Raw genomic sequence first — 16,027 nt, forward strand, 5'->3', positions numbered from 1 at the left:
AACAATGTAGATGATATCATTATTATTATTGTTGTTGTTGTTGTTTAAAAACCTGAGGGTCAGACCCGGGAAGGGATAAGCCCAAGGTCACCCAAAAAACAAGTAGCAGACTTGAACCCAGAAACAGGAATGATGATAATCAGAGGGAATGATAGGGGAAAGAAGCAGGAGAGAGATAAATTCAGTGGGCTCTGAAATGATAGCATTCATAATATTAAACTGTTCCTGTGACATCTCACTGTTCTTTTGGGCTGAGCCATTAAAGCCAGTTGCTACCTGTTATCTCTACCCTTTGAAATACTCATTAACTGTTCAGAAGTAACCATTATTCACAGCTCTTCAAACTGCTCTTATCAAACCTTCACCCAGGCACAGCAACCCCTGAATTAAGAGAATTATTTTTTTAGGTTGCATTGCTGTACCCAGAATAATGTCACGTCATAGAATCTCACACTCTCTGAGTTTGAAGGGACTTTAGAGATTATCTAGTCCAATTTCATTTTATAGAGGAGGAAGTGAGGTGCAGGAGAAGTGACTTGCTCAAGGTCACACAGCTATTTAGTGGAAGAATCAGGCCTAAAAGCACAAGATCTCAAAGAGAAGGGACCTTCAAGATTTAGTGCAATGCTTTCATTTTCAAAAAAACAAAAACAAAAATCCCCAAATTATTGTTCTAGCCAACCCCAGATCCAATTTTCCTGTCTCTTAATCCAGAACTCCCTCCACCATTAAGACAAAAACAAAACAAAAAACAAACACAAACTCTACGTCCTTGCTTCCTGGGATGCCCACTACAGAATTAGCCCACTCCCCAGATGGGAAGAAAGAAAGGAGAGAAGCCCATTACCTCCTAGTTCAAAACTTACTCGATTTAGAACAATCCATCCTGAAAACTTTATATATATATATGTGTGTGTGTATGTATGTATATATATGTGTGTGTATATATACACACACATACATATATGTATGTGTGTGTATGTGTATATGTATATACATATATATATAATTTTTTTTGCGTGGGAGGGAACAGATATTTTTCCAGTTCTTCTATCCCGGGACTAGTAGACCGATTGAGGAATGGGGGAGGGAGGGGAGGGTAGAGGAAGAATGCAGATGTGGCTGAGGACAGTTGGCAAAGCTCAAGGAAAACCTTTTGCAAGCAGATGAAAAATCTGTGAGAATTTGTGACGCCCCTCCCCCCCAATTCCAAGGTTTTCCCCTGTTTCACACTTCCTCCATAATCTATAAAATGGCAGGAAAGAGGGCAATCTGCGGGTTGCCACAGCTGCACCCTGGATTAAGGTGGGCTACAAGGGCACCCTCTTGGTAAGAAAATTCTGCGTGGGCTGCAGCCATCAGAGTTATTTATTCCTGGTTTTCAAGGCCTTCCTATGTCCCCAGAGACTCAAAGAATTCCAGAAGGGTCGAGTTCTATAGGACTCTTAGCGAACAGTTTGTTAAACCCTTTAATTCTACAGGTAGAGAAATTGCTGTCCGGAAAAATAAAAGGACTTGCCCAGGGCCACACAGTTAATAAGCATCACGCCCAGGACCAGCGTACATGCCTCTGGATCCCTACGATCTATTCCAGCTCTAAATTCTAAGGTCCAATAATCAGCACATTGAACCAAAAGTCACAAGACCTTGGTTTAAATCCCAGCTCTGCCTTTTACAACCTGTGTGCCCTTGGGCAAATCCCTTGTCCTTTCTAGGCTTCAGTTTTCCCATCTGAAAAACCGGGGAGGGGGGTGGACTAGAAGCCCTAAAATCCACTGTTACTCAGATTTCCAGCACAGTCTACTTCAACTACCCTGTCGTAACTCTAACCCAGATCTTGTCGCTCCAAAGTGAAGGCTCTTTCTCTTACAGCTGGAAAGAACCAAGAATTCGTACCTCTCTGGGTTGGGGAGGGGGTATTCCAGCTCTGGAAAAGGACCATGCTCGGTGGGGATCCGAGGTGAGCACAGAATGAGTGGACCATAGAGGAAGGGAGGGCTGGAGGGGGGCCGTGGGGGGCGGTGAGGCGGCAGCAGCTCACTGGGAACTGTGGGAAGGCACCTAACCAGACGGACCCGCTGTGAGCATTGGGTCCAGGGACTGGGGAGAGGGGAGAGAGGAGGAGGAGAGGGGAGAGAGAGGGAAGGAGGAAGGGGGAGGAATGGGAGGAATTAGGGAGAGGTAAGGGAAAGGAAAAAGAGGGGTGGGAGAGGGAGGGGGGAGAGAGAGGAAAGAGTGAGAGTGAACGAGGGTTCCCTGGGAAGGAGGGAGCCCTCAGTGACTGGTCTGACCGGGACCAGAAGGAAAGGGGGGGGGGGGAGGGGGGGGAGGGAGAGCGGTCTGAGGTTAAAGGCTGTGTAGTACCGTGGAAGAACCCAGGGCATAGAGTTAGGACACTTGGGCTCGATTTCAGGCTCAGCCACTTACCAGCTGTGTGACCTTGGGCAAGTCCCTTCCCTTCTCGGGGCCTCAGTTTCCCCTTGTGTGAAATAAGGAGGTTGAATTAACGGATGTCTGAGGCCCCTTCCAGTACTGATCTGTAAATTCTGTGCCTGGCACCCGAGGGGGCGGCGGGGGGCGGGGTGGGGGGGGCGCAGGCAGCTGCTGGCAGCACGGCGGCGGTAGCTGTAGCGGCAGCATCGGCTGCAGACGCTCGGGCTCCGCTCTGGGGGGGCGGTTGGCACAGCCTGCCTTGGGCCCTGGCAGCGCCTGGGGGACAGGAGGCTGTGGGGGGCGGACCCTCCAGCAGCCGGTAGGTGCTCTGTTCCCGCGGGGCCGTGGCCGGGCTGGACCAGGGACTGGACTCAGGCTGGGGTGGCTCCTGAGCGTGGGAGGGGGGGGACACGTGGGCGTCGAGGGGGAGGACACGTCCTCTCCCCTCGCTGTTCCCGGTCAGGGCTGGGGATTGGGGGCGGTGGCCAGTGCGGGAACTGCTGCAGTGGCAGGACGCGGGGGTGAAGGGGAACTGGGAGGTGGAGGACAGAGAACTCACTGCGGGAGAGATGTCGTGAGTGTGTGTGCTTTGTGTGTGTTCTGTGTGTGCTGTGTGTGTGTGTGTGTGTGTGTGTGTGTGTGTGTGTGTGTGTGTGTGTGTGGTTTGGGAGGTCGATCCCCCTCTGAACCAGGTAAAGGCTAAACTGGGAACTCAGTTTCCCCATCTAGCAAATGAGGGGCTTAGGTTACATGATATCTAAGATCTTTCTAGATCTTGCATTCTGTGGTCTGTGGTTTAAGATCTCTTTAAGAGCTCTGATATTTTGTGTTCTGGGGTCCCTCGTGCTCTGAAATTGTGTTCTTAGATTCTGGGGTTTTTGTATGTGGAGTGGAGAATTGAGGTGGCGGGGGGGGGGGGGAGGCTTGGGATCATTCCTTTCCTAGCCAGGTAATGTATTTGCTATGGGGTGGGATGGAGAGGGGAGGAAGAATGCCGCACGGGGTAGGGGGAGTCTGCCCTCCAAGTTGCCGAGTAAGCATTAGCTCCGGAGGGATCCTCCAGCCCAACTATCTCATTGGGTATATTGGGGAAATGAGGCACAGAAAAGCCAGTAGTAAGATGTAAGTGTTCTATGAGATCTGAACCCAAGTCCAGTGCTCTTTTCACTACACAATTATATATACTACTGTACATACCTCTCCTAATTGCCTCGGTTTGTATGTATGTAGTATTGGGTTGGGGGTGAGATATAGTCCCTCTAATGGTTGTGGGGGCTGTGCCCCACCCCTCCCCCAGGTAGCAGGCTACATGTATTGGATCCTCCGTTCTCTTGTTGCTGCTGCTGTTGTTTTTAATGGGTTAAATGATTTCTAAGGTTCTTTCTTCCTCTAACAAACTATGGATCTCTGTGAATGCTGTGAGGGCTGTAGTTAGAGGGTACGTGATGATGTCTAGATGATGGGCTGTATGTGAAAACAGGTTCGCATGCATCATTGCAGAGTGCCTCTTTACATTTTCTTGCAGTTTGCCTCACTTTGACATCCTGTGTGGGGTACTGTGTTTTCATCTCCTGAGGCAGCCTCTGTTGGTCCATAGAAGATCAGGGCCAGAGGCCACCCAGGGGTAAGGTGGAGGAGAAGTGGTCATATATGAGACTAGCCTTGTCTTCCTGGATATCATGAAATGTTAGGAAAATCTGAAAAATTTCTGTTCTTTGTCCCTTAAAATAAGATATATAGCTGCAGGTGGTATGGCTCTCTGCATTCATAATGGACTTTAGGGGCATTGGCAATTGGAATCACAGAATATCAGGGATGGAGGAGACCATAGGAATCGGCTGATACAAGCCCTTTATTTGACTGATGGGGAAACTGAGGGCCAAAGAAGGGAAATTGACTTGTAAAAGGCCACATAGCACCAAAGTGGTGGAGCTCAGACTAGAACTCCTGTCTCTAAGCCCCATCTTTGCCATTTTGATATAGTGGCAAGGATTTTTAAAGTTTCTCCTCACTGAATCAGTATTCCTGCAGCGCCAAGCACATCATAACCGAAAGCTGGCCTATCTATGCCCCAGCCTCTCTCCCCAGTGTCCACATTAGGAAGCTAGACAGCTTCAGAAAGCTTTTCACTCATCCAGTGGGGAACCAAGCAGAGGAAACTCCTGCCTATGGGAAAGCCCCAGGCAGAACTAGAAAGGAGAAAGCACCATGGGAAAACAGGATCTACTACCCAGGTTTAGAAAGCATCCTGAGAAGAGGGTGAAGGGAAACCAGCCTTTGTATAGAGCAATGTGTGAACAGGGAACTGAGAAGACTGGTGGGAGAAAAGCAACGAGAAGGTTTTATGAGATTCCCCCCAAAACCTAACTTGTACAATTTTATTTCTTCTTTTGAAGGCTGACTTGAGTGCCTGGTCTAAATCTCTTAATATCTATATTGGTTTGTATTCCTGCTCTAATAAAGCACTTTTATTTATTCTCAATGGTCCTTAATCCCACAATTCTGTTATTATCATCATACATTAGGCAAATGGATTTTGAGTCAAGACTCTACCACTTACAAGTTGTGTAATCATGAGCAGGTCATTTCTTCTTTCTGAGCCTCAGCTTCCTCTTCCAAAAAATGGGGAGAATAATACTTGTATTATTTCCTCAGAGTGTTATATGATGAAAATGCTTTAAAATGCTTTAAAATGAAGTCATATGACATTCTTATCATTTACCTGCTCAATGCATGCTGATAAAAGAACTGGTCCACTTCCCTTCTTTTCTCAATGCATTAAAGTATAATTTTAATAATATAATTAATGCATTGGGATAGTATTTCTTAAAATTATTGAGTTTTTTTGTTGTACCAGTGACTACATTTATCTGGGCAACTTGAAACCTCCATTGCCACTTCAGACTTGCATCTCATAGTCTTGATTCCAGGACAGGTACTTGATGCATTATGTCCCTTGTTTTAGAGGTTTCCATATTGGATTATATGACTCAGATTGTATGTATTGAGTTGGAAGAGTGGTTTGGTCCCCTCTCATGCAGAAGGCTGGGTATTGCTGTTGCATGTGTGAGGGAAGAGAACTGAATATCCTTCCCATCTCCTGGTAATTAAACTGACTGCAGTTATGCGTGCCTTGGCTCCCTTGTTTTTTAAGAGTGAACTGTCGGGGGTGGCTAGGTGTCGCAGTGGATAAAGCACTGTCCCTGGATTCAGGAGTTCCTGAGTTCAAATACGAGCCTCAGACACTTGACACTTACTAGCTGTGTGACCCTGGGCAAGTCACTTAACCCCTATTGCCCCACAAAAAAAAAAAAGAGTGAACTGTCTCCCTAAGGTCCCTTCCACCTTTTACCAAAGCAGGAATCCAAATAGAATTTAAAGAGTATGAAGTCTGGGGCTGAGATGGTCTGTGATGGTCTCTCATCCTACCTCCCCAATTAAAAAAGAAAGAAAAAAACTCCTTGTAACAAATATTCATAGAACAGTCAAAGAAAACAAATTCTCCATTGACCATGTCCAAAAAGGATACACACATTTGCACACCAACAATGGTGCTCGAATACTTCAGTATTTTAATGGATCCATGAAGTCATCAATATCAGCAAGCATTTATTAACTGTTTACTATCTCTCTTTGAGAGCAGGGATTGTTTTTGCTTTTTTTGTGTGTCCCTAGAAACTTTTAGCACTGTACCGGATATATTGTAAATGCTTACTAAATTCTTGTTGAAGGATCAGTCTGGGTATTCCCTATACCATACATATCATAGCTTATCCATGCTTTCTCATCGCTTATTTATTCCCTTCATATCTTCAAAGGTCCATCCAATGTGCTGGAGGCTTTACACTGATCTGATCCTTTTTTCTATTTTGTGTAGATTTGAATATCACTTGGTAATTGTATGTGTTTGTTACTGTCACTGTGTGACCAGTCTGCCTCCTTTTTTAGTCCTATTTATCCTAGATGTCATCTCTTGGCCACTTCTTATGGGAAAGCCATTCTTGGTGCAGTCTGCTTCCACCCTCCATTCTCTGTTCCTCTGCTTTTTTATGGTTATATGCAGCGGTGATTTTTAGGAACTTGTGGTGGTGAACGATTCACACAGCCTTATAGCATCACTCAGAGAATACTGGTGTTAAACAGTGTGCAGGGACCAGTTTGGGATCGCATTAAGCACCATCTAACTTCCCTCAAACGTGACGAAGCTTACTCTCATCATGATTTTCAATTCTGAACTCAACTCACTACCAACTTTCGATATCTAAACAAGATACATGTCCTGATAGAGCAGCTCATCTGGAAAGGAACCTAATAAAAAGTCAGCTACCTCTGATATCTCTTGCTAGTCCTAGAACTTAAATAGACAGAGAACAGCATGGGGAGGTTGGCAGTGTTAAATTTGGATAGAGTTAGAGAACTTGGGTTCAAATCATGACTCTATAACATAGTATTTGTGTGATCTTGAAATGCTATTTAACCTCTCTCTGACTCAGTTTCCTCAGCTGTAAAATTGAAGGAGCCCTACCAAGCTAAAAAGAGTTTGAGTACAGATGTAAAGAGAAGCTACATCCTACCAGATCATAGATCTAAAGTTGGAAGGTCAGTGGCCCTTTAGTCCAAGCTGCTCATTTTACCAGCAAGGAAACTGAGACCTAGAGAGTGACTTGACCAAGGTCATACAGGTGTTTATCAGTCATCAAGCATCTATTAAATACCATTTAGGTGGCAAGCACTGTGCTAGGCTTTGGAGGTACAAAAACAAAAGTTGTTTCAGGCTCTGTTCACATGGAAGGCACAGTCTTGCTGGGGAAGACAAAGTGTGTATATTCATTTCCTTCCATGATTTCTCCTTGTAACAAACAAAAAAAAATCTATAAGGGATTTGAAGTCAAGTCCTCTGAATTCAGAGCCAGTGTTCTTTTCAGTGAGGACCAGATTGGCTAAGTGGAAAGAGGTTTACCACCAGAGAATTGGACAACAGGAGTTGAAGGTGTTGGCCTCCACAACTCATGACACTATTTAATAAGGTTTGGAGAGGTTGAAATTATATCATTCCAGAGAGTACCACCTAAACCAGTAAAACACAAACTTTTGCAGTAGTGAAACTTTGTAGTAGCTCAAGTGGTTCTGAAAAACACTTTGATACTGGGAAAATACTGTTAAAAGTTAGGAGATGAAAATACAATAACCCAATTTGCCTCTGGATTTCTTAGATAATGAGGCAACTCAGCTGTGGTGTTTTGGGACTCAGGAGATCTGGGCTTTCTTCCACTTACTCAATATGTGACTTCAGATAAGTCTGAGAGGCAGCATAGTGTACTGGACAAGTCATTGGACTTGGAGTGGGGAAGACCTAGATTACATCATTAGCTGTGTAACTATGGGTAAGTAACTTAACCTCTCTGTGCCTCTATTTCCATTTTTTGTAAAATAGGGGCAGGGGTATTGGACTTGATGGTTTCTAAGGTTCCTTCCAGTTCTAAATTTATGATCCCATGTTGTGTGAACATTTGTTCCCACCTTTGGGAAAAAAGAAGCTTCTCCCACCTTTCTGAAGCCTTTGAAAATGACTGATAAACAATCAGGCTTTTTTTCCCTTTGTTAGTGGGGGAGACAGGGTTTGGAGGCTGAGAGGAAATTCGTTTTTCTGATTTAGTTATATCCTATTTTTCTTAAAAAGAGGACATTAGTAGTAACCAATACCAACAAGGTTTGGGCTCTGAGAGATTAATTCCTCTGGGTTCTTTTTCTCACCACTGCTGATTTTCTTGTCCATTATTTCATATAAAACATTTTCTTCAAGCAGAGGCACAGGCAAGAACAAGGAGCAGGGGGTTGCTACACAAGCATAGTTTTGGAGCTATAAGGTGCCTCAGAGATCGTTTAAACCATTCTTCTAATTTTTTCAGATGAGGAAATTTAAAATAGAAGAGGTTAAATGATTTATCCGAGGTCATACAGATAACAAAGTAAAGAACTGGGATTCTAATCTATGAAAAGGAAAAAGGTAAAAAAGGGAAATAAAAGATATATTTAAACATATTCCCACATTAGTCACATTGTAAGAGAATTAGAACAAAAGGAAAAAACCAAGAAAGAATAAACAATAACAGAAAAGCAACAACAAAAGTGGAAAGAGTATGCTTCAATCTGTATTCAGATTCCATAGTTCTTTTTTCTGAATGTGAAGAGCATTTTCCACCATGAGTTTTTGGCATCGTCTTGGATCATTTTATGGCTGAGAAGAGTTAAGTCTATCACAATTGATCATCACACAGTGTTGTTGATAATGTGTACAATGTTATCTTGGTTCTACTCATTTCACTCAGAATCAATTAAAAGATATGTTTAGATTGGAATCAGATTGGAGGACTTTGAATGTCAGGATCAGGAGTCAGTATTTTTTCTATAAGGCAGAGATGGCACAAATTTTTCTTGAATCAGAGAGCACAGGGCTAAAGGTCAGTGAGGAATTTATCTCCCTGTCCCCTTCATATCTTGCCTTAGTCCTTGCCAAACAGCTCCTGTTGCGGCAGCAGCCTGATTCAGTGAAAAGAGAAAAGGACTGGACTTCAGAAGACCTGAGGTTGAGTGCTCGGTGCTATGGCCTCAGTTTCTGCATCTGTGAAAGGGGGAACACAATGCTTGTCCTCCCTTCCTCACGGAGCTGCTATCAAGATTAAATAAGACACAAAATATAAAAATGCTTCACAATCATAAAGCCCATAGACTGAGGTGTTATTTTTAATTCTTTCAACCGATCCTTGTATAAAGTGCTTCCCAGTACATCCTGCCCACCCTCCTCCTCTGGTCAGGCTCCAGATGGTCAGTATCTATCCTCAGATGTGGTGCTTAGAACTGTGTATGGTGCTCCAGCTGTGGGCTGCCCAAAGCTAAGCATGTCAGAACTAGCCCTTCCCCAGCTTTGGACACTATGCTTCTATAACATGATCAAAAGAGGCAGCCTGCTGTATGAACTTGGAAGCAGGATCAGGAAAACCTCAATTTAAATCCCCTTCCCCCAGACCATTATTAACTACTCCACTCTGGGTAAACTGTTTGATCTCTGAGCCTCAGTTTACTTATCTGTAAAATGTTAATCACCTCACTGGGTGGTTGTAAATCTCAAATGAAATAATGAGGCACAGTGTCATGGCTATAGTTGTGTCTGAGTGTCTGAGGCCAGATTTGAACTCAGGTACTCCTGACTCCAGGGCCTGTGCTCTATTCACTGTGCCACCTAGCTGCCCCAACAACAGCAATAATTATAACAACGATAACTGTCATCTACATATAGTACATGCTGTCTCACTTGATCCTTCTGTCTTGTGCTACTTTCTAGCTATGTGACCTTGGGCACCTCACTTGAACTCCTTAGGTTTCAGTTCCCTTGTCTATAAAAGGATGGGTCTGAACTAGGATGGCCTCTGGGCTATGTATGTTTCACCTCCAATGCTACGCTCCTGTCATCCACTGAATGTGTCTGAAGCCTTAAAGCACTCTAGAAGTGTGAGCTATCATTAGCTTAAAGCAACATCTGACTGGATAGCTTGGAGGCTTGGGGGGGTGGTAATCATTTCACACTGTGGGCTCCCATTGAGCTTGTTTGTGGTCAAGGACCAATTGTTTTGCAGATGAAGATGCACCTCTTTCAAAATGAGTAGTTTTTAATTAATTACAGCAAAGTCTCAGTTTTAATAAAGTGTTGTTATAGTTCTAGTTTGGAAACAAAGCACCTACTGAGAATTGGCCTGTTTTCCAAGGAATGGCACCTGCTTTTCAGTTATTTAAAGCATGTCGAAAGCTTTGCAATATTCTGGGTTCAAATTCTGACACTAGGATTTATTAGTTGTGTGAAGCACAACTGAGGATCTCTGAGAATCAGGTGACTCATCTATAAAATAGAGGAAATATCACTCACATAGTTGTCATCAGGAAAGCACTTTATTACAGAAATGTGAGTTACTAATGACAATAGTAATTCTACATTTAACGTATTGGAATGAAGAGTTTTATAGACATCTCCGAGAAGTTTTCAGTAGGGAAATATCAGACTGTAGGAATATTCTCCCCTTGGGCCCCAGATATAATTTAAATAACTAGGGAAAGGAGAAGAGGCCTCCAGCTGGGGCCTAGGTTCCCCTAATGCCCCATAACCCATCTGACCAGTCCCTGGGAAAATACAATGTTAATGTGCCTTCTCTAGTACCCCACCCCCCCACCCCCCCTACCAATTCCCCCAAACTGGCCTCCCTATTCCAGCTCACACAGGACTGCCAAGTTAGTGTCTGAGAGTGGAGTATGCTAACTTCTCTCAAGGTTCTAGGGGTTGTGGTCAAAGAAGTATTAATACCAATTGTTTTTATAAAAGAGGTATTTGCTAAGAAGGTATAGTAAGGACAGATATTTGAAAACATTTCCACACTAAAACTACACTCTGCACATACCCAGTCCCCAAGGAGACCGCGCTCAAACATAATATGAAGATTGTAAGGCATATGTGTTAGGGAACATATGGGACACCAGGGTACCTCGAGACCCCAGGCTCTAGTAGTCCTTTCTCCTCTTTCAAAGCCTCCACCAAACTAGCTTCAGAGTGAGGTGGTGTTTATGGACAAGGGTTTCCCCTGCTTGGCTGAGCTGGCTCTTTGTGGGATGTGGTGTCTGAGCTGATGGATCACTCCCCTTCTGGGCTGGGTCAAGCAGGTGGCTTGATTGGCTGTCACCTTATCAGCCCCATTGCTGCTGCTGTTGCAGCTGCTACCTCTAATTGAATCACCTAAGATGCAGAGAGAACAAACACACAAGAAACAGAAACCAGTTGTCCTGAGTCAGGGAGGGAGCAAGAAGCAGCCAATTCTTAACACCTTCCCTTCCTCTTCTCCCCAAGCTCAAAGCAATCCTTTCTCAAAAGCTTTTAGAGAAAAGAATGGGAGGAAGTCAGCTGGAATTTGTTGTAATTCACACTCAATTCTAGCTCACTCTCTCCTGGGTCATCAGTCCTTCTGGCTCCTCAGAAGGCTAACCAGAAGATTCCTTGTTACCACACAGCACCAGCTTCTCCAGTCGCTCACGGGCAGAAGTAGGCTCACCAAGCTTTCACACATGGTTGAATTGGAAGTAGGCCAGGAAATATTGTCACATGCTCTGTATAACCCACCAGGAAGGAAAAATATGAACTTTCTCTACAAGCAAGCATTCTTAATCTGGGGTCTATGAACTTTTTTCCTTAATGATTTAATAATTGTATTTCAGTATAATTGGTTTCCTTCATAATGTTATGCATTTTATTCTATGAATTTTAAAACATTATTCTGAGACAGAGGCCATAGGTTTCACCAGACTGCCAAAGGGGTTCTTCCTCTCTCCCCATTATACTTTTAGCGAGAAGGAAATACTTGAGGAAAAACTCTCAACTCAAACCTTCATTTTTCCTGAATCTGGATACTGCTACATAAGACTGTAAGGCCTTTTAGAAAGATATTATCAATCAATCAATCAATATATATATATATATTAAGCACCTACTATGTGCTAGGCACTGTGCCAAGTGCTAGGGATACAAAAAAAGCCAAAAGACAGTTCCTTTCCTCAAGACAGACATGTGAAGAAAATATATACAAACAAGTTATATACATGATAAATAGGAAATAATTTAAAAAGGGAAACCACTAGAATTAAGATGGTTGATGGAATTTTAGTTGGGATTTAAAGGAAGATGGGGAAGTCAGTAGGTGGAGTTGAAGAGGGAAAGCATTCTAGTATGGGAGACAGCCAAAGAAAATGACGATGGGCAACGTTTGTGCAATATTTGCTGACAATAATATGCTTTTCACTTCAGTTATTTTATTTCTTTAAAATTTAATTTAATTTAATTATTTTTTTCACTTCTGTTATCAAAGCTACACAGTAACCCTGGGATTCAGGGAATGAAAGCTTGGTTAGCCCCATTTTGCAGATGAGAAGGCTGAGGCTCAGACAGGAAAAGTGATGTGCCCAGCATCACCTAGGTACATCATCTGTGATCTTCTAAGGCTCTGGCCTCAGATTTGCTGATTCCAAGTCGAGGGTTCTTTCCAAAGTTCACAATGTTGGCAAGATCTAGTTCTTCATTAAATATCTGTGATAGAATCTGAAGAGCTCTCTTCTTCAATCCATCTGCCTAAATCAATATGGAGCCTTTTCTCAGGGTTAAGTGTGTAGAACAGCTCCTGGGGGAAGCAGAGAGTGTAGAAAGAGACCTGAATTTGGAGAACTGGAATCACAAAATACCAGAGCTGGAAGGGAACTTTGAAACCATTGAAGCCGATCTCCTCATTTTTGCAGATGAGGAAATGGTTGCCTAGAGTGTCACACAGGAAATGAGTGGACGAACAAGGACCTGGGTCCTCTGATTCCCTTGGACTGTATCCCTGGCTCTGTCATTTATTACTGAGGTGGCCTTGGGCTAATCCCTTCTCTCTTCTCTGGTACTCATATTTCTCACCTGTAAAATGGGAGGAGGGAGAATATTAAAATGAGATGACACCTGAAGTCCATTCCAGTTCTAAATTTGGAATCCTGTTGTTAAATAACTTTCCTAGGGGAACACAAATAAGTGTCTAAGATAGGATTTGTCTATGGTGAAGTCGAGGGTTCTTTCCATTCCACCCAATGAAATTCCTTTCAGACGATTTTCTTCTTTTTCAAGATTTTTTTGGTCTTTGTCTTATATCCCTATCCTATCCCCTACCCACCCAAAGCCTGGTGGTTTCCCACTGTCAGAGGCCCTGAGGACTTCCCAAAGAGGCTTTGTGGAAACAATGGGCTTAGTGGATGAAATACTGTACATGACTTCTGGAAAACAAAGCTTCAGATACCCCTGTTTTGTGACTGTGATCAAGTCACTTAACCTCTCTGAGGCTCTGGTTTCTAATCTACAAAATGGGGATAGGGTTGAGGAGGTTGACATGAGATAACATGGCATGTTCCAAAAGTCTTAATTTCATTTTTGTTGTTGTTGTTGTTTTGTTATTGTTGTTGTGAGGCAATGAGAGTTAAGCGACTTGCCCAGGGTCACACAGCTAGTAATTGTCAAGTGTCTGAGGCTGGATTTGAACTTAGGTCTTCCTGAATCCAGGGCTGGTGCTTTATCCACTTCACCACCCAGCTGCCTGACTTAATGTTGTTTTAACTATTGAAGTTTTAAGAACTTAAAATTTCCCTAAGACTTTTGGAATACCCTGTATTTACTAAGGACTCTGAACATTTTAGAGTGTTATATGTCAGTTCCTGTTTTAATTTGCCTTTGGTGATGCTCACAGAAAGCAGAGAAACTTGGCACAAATCCCCAGGGAGTAGAGACACCTGGGGTTGGGGACTGGCATGGTCTACAGGCAGCTAACCAGGTTTCCAAATTTAAGGATTTGTTCATGTAGTCAAAGTCAGGTTACATTTTTTTATTACTGTATCCTTATTTTTTTTAATTTTTAATTTTTATTTTACATGAGGCAATTGGGGTTAAGTGACTTGCCCAGGGTCACACAGCTAGTAAGTATTAAGTGTCTGAGGCCGGATTTGAACTCAGGTCCTCCTGACTCCAGGGCTGGTGCTCTATCCACTGCACCATCTAGCTGCCCCTGTATCCTTATTTTTTAAAAAAAATTATTTTATTAGTGTTTTATTTTTCCCCAATTACATATAAAAATAATTTTTAACATTCATTTCTTAAAATTTTGAGTTTCAAATTCCCTCCTTCCTCCCCACATTGAGAAAGCAAGCAATTTTATATAGGTTATACATGTGCAGTCATGCAAACATATTTCCATATTAGTCATGCTGTGAAAGAAAACACAGACAAAAACCCCCAAGAAAAATAAAGTTAAAAAAAGTATGCTTCAATCTGCCTTCAGACGCCATTAGTTTTTTCTTTGGTGATAGCATTTTTTTTTTACCATAAATCCTGTCTTTGATCATTGTATTGCTGAGAATGGCTAAGTAAGTCATTTATAGTCAAATCATTGTAAAATATTGCTGTTAATGTGTACAGTGTTTTCCTGGTTCTGCTCATTTCACTTTGAATCAATTCATGTAAGTCCTTTCAGGTTTTTTAAAGACAGCCTGCTCATTATTTCTTATAGCACAATAGCATTCCATCAAAATCATATGCCACAGCATGCTCAGCCATTCCCCAATTGATGGTCATCTCTTTGCCACCAGAAAAGGGCTGCTATAAATAATTTTGTATATAAAGGTCCTTTTCCTGATTGTTGTTGTTGTTGTTTTTAAATCTCTTTGGGATGTAGACCTAGTAGTAGTATTGCTAGATCAAGTAGTATACATGGTTTTATAGCTCCTTTGGATAGTTCCAAATTGCTCTACAGAATGGTTGAAACAGTTCCTAACTCCAATGACAGTGCATTAATGCCTCAATTTTTCCATATTCCTTCTAACATTTATAATTTTCATTTTCTGAACATATAAATCAATTGATAGGTGTGAGGAGATACCTCACAATTATTTTGATTTGTATTTCTCTAATCAATATTATTTTAGAGCATTTTAAAAAAATACTTAGTTTGAAAACTTCCTGTTCATATCTTTTGACTGTTTATCATTTGGAGAATGGCTCTTATTTTTTGTAAGTTTGACTTAGTTCTCTATATATTTGAGAAATTATGCTTTTATCAGATACTTGCTGTAAATTTTTTTCAGTTATGATTACTATTTCCCCCCAGTTTATTCTATGCTTTCTCCTTTCACCATGTCTCTCCTCAAAAGTGTTTTGCTTCTGACCACCCAATCCCTCAATCTGCCCTCCCTTCTATCACCCCCACCCCCGACACACACACACTTCTTTTATCTCCTTCACCTCCTACTTTGTTGTAGGGTAAGATAGATTTCTATACCCAACTTAGTGTGTATGTTATTCCTTCTTTGAGCCAATTCTGATGAGAGCAAGGCTTACCCATTTCTCCCTGCTTTCATTTCCCCCTTCATTGTAAAAGCTCTTTTGTGCCTCTTTTATGTCAGTTTACCTCATTCTACCTCTCCACTCTTCTCCCAGTGCATTCCTCTTTCTCACCCTTTGATTTTAATTTTTTAAAAATATCATCCCATTATATTCAGCCCATGCCCTTTGTCTATATACATGCCTTCTTACTGCCCTAATAATGAGAAAGTTCTTGGGAGTTATAAGTATCACCCTCCCATGCAGGAATGTAAACAGTTTAACCTTATTGAGTCCTTTATGATTCCTCTTTCTTGTTTACCTTTTTTTTCTTTTTTGTTTTGTTTTGTTTTTTTGGTGAGGCAATTGAGGTTAAGTAACTTGTCCAGGGGTCACACAGCTAGTAAGTGTTAAGTGTCTAAGGCTGGATTTGAACTCAGTTCCTCTTGACTTCAGAGAAGGTGCTCTATCCACTGCACCACATAGCTGCCCCTTCTTGTTTATCTTTTTATGTGTATCTTGCATCTTGTATTTGAAAGTCAAATTTTCTATTCAGCTCTGGTATTTTCTTTCTTTCTTTCTTTCTTTCTTTCTTTCTTTCTTTCTTCTTTCTTTCTTTCTTTCTTTCTTTCTTTCTTTTTTTGTGAGGCAATTGGGGTTAAGTGA

The 16,027-nt window shown here is 42.2% G+C and overlaps 1 protein-coding gene across 2 annotated transcripts in view; it reads left to right on the top strand.

The window, feature by feature from the left end:
* The first annotated feature begins 1,812 nt into the window (after window positions 1-1,812).
* HTR4 (5-hydroxytryptamine receptor 4) overlaps window positions 1,813-16,027 on the top strand; it is an 86,639-nt gene continuing 72,424 nt past the window's right edge. The window contains exon 1 of one of the 2 annotated variants that reach the window (XM_043989706.1): window positions 1,813-1,960. The gene's annotated coding sequence lies outside the window, so the exon portion shown is untranslated. Of the gene's footprint in view, window positions 1,961-2,625; window positions 2,753-16,027 lie in introns of those variants that run through there. The other variant, XM_043989707.1, reaches the window with a different exon arrangement.

This window comes from Dromiciops gliroides, chromosome 2 (assembly GCF_019393635.1).
Source record: "Dromiciops gliroides isolate mDroGli1 chromosome 2, mDroGli1.pri, whole genome shotgun sequence".
In the NCBI taxonomy this organism is placed as follows: domain Eukaryota; kingdom Metazoa; phylum Chordata; class Mammalia; order Microbiotheria; family Microbiotheriidae; genus Dromiciops; species Dromiciops gliroides.